The sequence below is a fragment of the Microplitis mediator genome, chromosome 6 (assembly GCF_029852145.1).
Source record: "Microplitis mediator isolate UGA2020A chromosome 6, iyMicMedi2.1, whole genome shotgun sequence".
NCBI lineage: Eukaryota > Metazoa > Arthropoda > Insecta > Hymenoptera > Braconidae > Microplitis > Microplitis mediator.
The window spans coordinates 16,951,564-16,958,581 of record NC_079974.1 but is presented as its reverse complement, the minus strand read 5'-3'; positions in this window follow the sequence as shown (position 1 = coordinate 16,958,581).

The following is a 7,018-nucleotide window of genomic DNA, read 5'->3' as shown; positions in this document are numbered from 1 at the left end:
AACGGATAGGAAAGATACTGTCCTAGCGGTCTGAGACCGTATACTTTCAATAAGTTGATTGACTCTGTTCTTATGATCATTCTTTCTTCGTTGACTTTTTATCGACTCTAGAGTTCTGTCCGTAAACAGTTTATGCAACTCCAGGTTTAGGTTCTTAGTATTGTTAATGGTCAAGCGAGCTTCGTGACGAGCGAGTAAAGCCATTTCCTCCTCTGTCCATCGTGCTTTTTTATAATTGATGTTCTATTGAGCATCATACCAATCCTTGTGTGTTTTTTGATGGTGCATTCCACGTCCGGTCTTGGTTTTGAATGGCCGGTTACAACCAGGAAATTCACAGATGTAAGCATGAATATCTAAGGACGGTACATTCCCATTGTCTCTATTGACTGGTGCGGCCACATCAGAGGATGGGCCACTAAGGTGACCAGTGTCACCCATCCGAGGCAAATTATTATTGATTGAGCCAGTCAAAATAAGGCAATTAGGGCAGGCAACCCTAAAAGCCATGTAGCAGCGGCATCTATTGGCTTCCCCCAACTAAAGTTAGGGTAATAATAGCGGGACCCACGAAGAGGGTGATGCTTGTTAACTATGACATACATAAAGATGTTAAGAGAGTCATAGTTACTCCCGCCGTAGTCGCGTCCTGTCGGAGCTACGTTCTTTGCTAGTAGTACTCCCTCGCCTGATACAGCAACAATTATCCGGCCATTGTGTCGCAAGACATCGTGATAATCTATTAAATCGCCCATCTCTCTCTACGGGGGAAAACCTCGCTGGTAACCAATTAAACAACGTGGATAGATGTGAGGGAGGTGTCTCAATACTTCCCCCCAGCGAGGACAATTATAATGAATTGGGTAATTCGCAGCAAGTCCCAAAAGTAGATTCGAGTCCATTAAACCTAATCGCTCAATCATCTGATGACGGAATCGTACATGTGTGTCCATGGTGTGAACGCCCGTTTTCTACTCTCACTGGCTTGGGAGTACACAAGCGTCGTGCACACCCATTGGAAACTAATGATGAAATCAATGTGACCCGCAAGAAACCACGCTGGTAAGATGAGGATTTGCATAGATTTGCTAAACAGGAGGCCAACGTTGGTCCCGCATTAGTTAATATTAACCAGCATCTTTATTCTTTATGACACTGTCAAAATGTATCCAGCCCGAACGTTTGATGCATTAAAATCTTTGAGGAGGCAGAAGAGATACAGGGATCTTGTGAAATCTTACCGAGACGAAGTCACCAACGGCGATGCAAGAGATGTTCAGGAAACCACAGCAAGTACTAGTCAGGCAAGCAGCTTGGGTATGGACAGTCAGTCCAGTCACGGTAGTAGTCAGGAGAGTTACGCTAATCAATCAGTGAAGCCTAACAGCGCAGATGTAATTCGAAAATGGCTTGATGCAGCGAGGAACTACATGAATGCGAGCGGGAAAAATGAACCTGGGCGACGATATTTGCTCTCAGCAATTGAGATAGTCGTGAGTGGGGGAAACCCTGAAAGCGACCTGACTGATTGGTTCTATACAAGATTTTCGGAATTGAGGAATAAAGGACCAAAAGAGAACACAGTAACCAAACAGAGCTGGCCGCAATGTCCAAGAAGGGAACGAAGAAAGCGTGAGTATGCAGCATTTCAAACCCTATGGAGGAAAAACATGTCAAAGGCAGCCAAGAAGACGTTGGATGGAGAAACCGACGACTTGCCACATCCAACCCTGGAAGCCCAAGAGGAATTTTGGAAGGCCATCTTTGAAGAACCGAGCGAACCTGTACAGGAGACTGCAGATGAAGAGGATGAGTCCAGCTATCACTATGTTGATGGTCCAGTATCTACGGCTGAAGTTAGCAAGATTAAGCCCTCAGCAAACACAGCAGCAGACCCAGATCAACTGTTTGCGGGGAAATGGCTAAAGGAGGTACCTACTATGGTAAAAGCTACTGTGATGAATATTCTGTTACTCTGGGGCGATGTCCCGAAGATATGGCGTGATTCAAGAACAATATTGATTCCTAAGGAAGCAAGTAGCATGGATCTAGCAAAGTATCGCCCAATATCCATATCTTCGATAGTTCTTCGACATTATCACAAAATTTTGGCAGATCGGATTTCAAGACTCAATCTGTTCGATGAGCGTCAGAGGACCTTTATCAACGCTGATGATATTGCTGAAAATATATTTGTGATGTCTGCAGTATTGAACGATGCCTGGACGGAACTGGAGCAGCTTCATATTGGTATGATTGATGTACGAAAAGCGTTTGATAGATTCTCTTACCTTGCACTTCCAGAGGTATTGAAGGAGAACAAGATCCCCAGAAGGCTAAGAAATTATGTTAGAAAGCTCTATGAAACGGCTAGTACAATGCTTGAAGTTGATGGTAAGCTCTCTAAGCCAATTCATCCTAAGCAGCAGCTTGCCGTCAATTTGGAGTAAAACTTTCAATCAACTTAACGTCATTGTCTAACAGTAACACTTCTAGTCAAATTGACTTCAAGTTACAGACAATTAACTGTCAACTTAACCGTAACTGTTTGCTCTCCAACATTTTCCTTTAAGTTGACTTCAGAATACGGCAGTGGCTTAAAGTTTACTTGCGGTTATGGTGGCTACCAGGTTACTTCCCTAGTAGCCGCTTTAGCTTGAAATTGACAGTAATTTGACATTGAAATTGCCTGAAATTTGCTGTCTGAATTTGCTGAAATTTTGACAGTAAAAGTTGGAAAGAAAAATTTGCGGTTAATTTTTCGTCAATTTAAAGGTAACTTTTTACGAAAAAAAAAAAGTCGGTAATGTTCATTCTTACCATTTGAGAAGATAAGCAAATTTATTGTCTACAATTTCACGGTAAAAAAATACTTAACAATTTTTCCAGTCAAATTAACAATAAATTGACATCAAATTTGCCTGAAAATTGACAACAATTTTTTTTTAGTCAACTTTGGAAGTGAGTTTGCATTCTAGTTCGGGTAGTAAATTTACGTCAAATTGCATAGCAGGTTGTATATAAGTTGTCGTCAAAAACAGAAAAGTCCGAAGTTGACGGACATTTGACGAAAAATTCAAGGACACTTTTGTAAGTAAACTTTTGTCAGAGCAAACTGTGCCATTAGGAAAGTTTCCTCATATTATGTCCTCAGTGGCCTCAAGTACCTCCACCTATTAATTAATTAGTGAACTTAAAAAACATAAATAGACGCGCATTTAACTTCCATTAGAAATTTACATATATATAATCCATTGAAAAAAAAAGCAACACGACAAAAAAAAAAAAAAACAAATCCTACCAAAAACAGATTCTCTGTATAAAATCGCGCCAAGTACACGGTTAAAATTTTTTACAATTAAGAAAAGATTCTTTTTACAAAAAAAATGAATCAAATCGAAAAAATACCAAGTATATAATATAATTCGAAATCATGGAAAATAGTTTCATAGAATTGAAAAAAAAAATTTCAATGTACTTGGTGTGCCTATAAACTGAAAAAAAAAAGAATATCATTCAATTTTATTAGAAAATAATTTATATGCGAAATCAATTCTAGAAATTAATTTTGCTTGAATAAATTTAATAACGCACACTAAGTATATTGAAATTTTTTTTTAAATTCTATGAAAATGTTTTCCATGATTTCGAATTATATTAGATACTTGGTATTTTTTCGATTTAATTCATTTTTTTTTGTAAAAAAAATCTTTTCTTAATTGTAAAAAATTTTAAACGTGTACTTAGCGCAATTTTATACAGAGAATCTGTTTTTGGTAGGATTATCCCTTCTAGGCTTTGTTTAACAATCTCTTTGACATAGTCTTGAGATTTTGTTGTTTCTTTTTTAACTTTGCATCTTGTTTCCTAGTGAATTTTGATTTAGTCGAACTGAGGTTTTAGTGGGTATTCAAAGCAGGGCAAATTTTGCGATCTCTCTATCTTGGTGATAAATTGTTTTTCATTTTTCCAAGTTGTGTGAAGGAAAGGCTGGCCTGTTTTTCCCATTCTCTTATTTTTCCTCAGTGTTTCTGAGATTTTCAAGTTCGAGATTACTGGGTATTAGCCTTTATTTCAATTGGTGGTTGCCTTGCAAGGTTCAGTAATGCTGGTATGGGAGTTGATGGGTGGAATGGCCTGAAAGTACCCTAAAATGGGCCGGGCAAAAATACATCGACCTTTCCGTGGTTCTACTATAAGTACCACTAGCCATTGGCAGTGTCCTCTTTACATATACTTGCGTATTGTAAACGTGGCAACTCTGTCGGCTACAAGGGAAACCAACTGATGTCAATGCCGTCCCTGAGGGACTTTATTGTTCGCAGGAAGTCAAAGAAAGAGGTTAATGTGGTAGTCTCTCAGGCCAAGGGGTCCGGCAAGGCGATCCCTTATCCTCTGTGTTGTTCAACTTAGTGATGGATGAAGTAATTCGAGTAGTTAATGATGTTATTGGATACAAGCTTGGGAATTCTTCAGTTAATACTCTGGCTTTTGCGGACGATTTGGTCCTGCTGACACGTACGAAAGACGGCCTACAACAAATTCTTGATGCTGTCATCTAAGAAATGTCCAAGTATGGTTTGTCGCCGATGCCCAAGAAGTGCTGTTGTCTTTCTCTAGCCCCATCGGGGAGGGACATGAAAATGAAAGTTATTGCACAGTCACAGTTTACGATTGACAATGAACTCATTCCGCAACTTGGAGTCAATGATTGTTGGACGTAGCTCGAGGTGGAGTTCGGTGCAAAGGGTCCCAGGGCACCTCCTATCGAGTTAAGTGAAATGCTTAGTCGTGTTACAAGAGCCCCTCTGAAGCCCCAGCAACAATTGAAGATTTTGCAGATATTCCTCATTCCGCGACTCAACCATAAGCTTAAATTCGGCAAACTGACGCACGGAACATTGCAAAAACTTGACAAGACAGTCCGGAAAACGGTTAAAGGGTGGTCAAGGCTGCCTCACGACGTTCCATCCGCATACTTCTATGCACCAATCAAAGAAAGGGGGCTTCAGAATTATGTGTTTCGCCTCGAAAATCCCTGAACTCTTGCTGAATCGCCTGAAGTGCCTGTACAAATCAAACTTTTCTGCAGCTGTTAAGGTCAGTACGTGCCAGTGGGCTCAAGAGAGGCAAAAATGGTGTCGCTTGACATCTTTGCGTTATCGTGATTGGGCGAACACGCTACACAAGTCTACCGATGGATTCGACCTACGAGAGACAAGAAAAGCATCCCCTTCTACTAATGGCTGAATGACCTATTTGTCAGAATTCCAGCACGAGATGGGATACAGTTTGTCCGTCTTCGCATCAATGCCCTGCCTTCAAGAATGAGGACAACACGAGGAGACAGAAGAAACGTTCAGGAAAGTAACAATCCTTATTCTGGTCAGAGTTGCTGAACACCCCGAGTAAGACGTTTGCGCCGCCAAACGAACCAATGCCAAAAGAGGTCTACAACCAGGTTATTCACCCAATTACAGTCGACGACATTGTAAAACACAAGCCGGATCACAAAACGGCAGCCGGACCTGATGGTCTCAAAGCGAAATGCTGGCTTAAAGAGGTCCCCAACTAAATCAAGGCCATAATAATGAATGTGATGCTTTTATGGGGCAAAACACCTAGGATCTGGCGAGACTAGAACAGTTCTCATTCCTAAGGAGCCTGGAACGCGTGACCCTGTTAAATTTAGACCAATATCCATTTCATCAATTGTGTTGCGACACTTTCATAGGATACTAGCCGGTCGACTTACGAACTTGAGTCTCTTTGATGAACGGCAGCGGGCTTTTATCCACGCAGATGGAATTGCAGAGAATACTTTCGTTTTGGCAGCAACACTTAATGACGCATGGACCAAGCTTCGCCAACTCCACCTGGGTATGATTGATGTTAGGAAAGCTTTCGATACAGTGTCACATGAAGCATTACCATGGATCCTGACGAAAAATGGAGTCCCCGAACATCTGATGAAATATATTGTTGACCTCTACAGAGATGCTGATACTGTGCTTGAAGTTGACGGCCGATTTTCGAAGCCGATACATCCTGGCCAAGGTGTCAGGCAGGGAGATCCCCTCTCGTCTGTCCTGTTCAACCTGGTAATGAACGAAGTAATTGGAGCTGTTAGCGATACGATTGGGTACGAACTTGGTCAGTCAAAGATCAACGCACTTGCCTTCGCTGACGATCTTGTCCTGTTGGCACGCACGAAAGAAGGTCTGCAAGAAATCATGGACGCAGTAATTGCTGAAATGGCCAAATATGGGTTGTCACCTATGCCCAAGAAATGCTGCTGCCTTTCACTTGTCCCCTCAGGTCGAGATAAAAAGATGAAAGTAGTCACGGAGCAGTCATTCACAATTCTAGGGGATTTGGTTCCTCAACTTGGCATCAATGACTATTGGAAGCAACTTGGGGTGGAGTTTAGCGTCAAAGGTCCTAATGCGCCATCTGTGCAAATAAATGAGCTACTCGAACGTGTCACGAAAGCCCCATTGAAGCCGCAACAGCGTATAAAAGTTCTGCAGACATTTTTGATCCCCCGGTTTATACACAAACTGGTATTTGGAAAGCTCACACATGGCGTCCTGAGGAGAATTGATAAATTAGTCCGCAAAGTAGTGAGATCGTGGTGTCGGTTGCCTCATGACACACCCACATCGTACTTTCACGCGCCTGTAAAAGAAGGAGGCCTTGGAGTCATGTCGTTTGCCTCGAAGATCCCTGAAATGCTGCGGAACCGACTAAGTAACCTGCAAAAATCAAGCTTTCCTGCTGCAGTCGAAGCTAGCAAGAGCAGTTGGGCACAGTTGAAAAGAAAATGGAGTCTAATGACGTCCCTAAAAGACAAAGAATGGGCCAGTAAGCTGCACAAGTCAACTGATGGTTTTGAGCTTAGGCAAGTAAAAGATTCGACGCTATCGTATAAATGGTTCGATGATCCGTTCATTCGCACACCGGCCAGAGACTGGGTCCAGTTCGTTCGGCTCCGCATTAACGCACTACCATCAAGGAT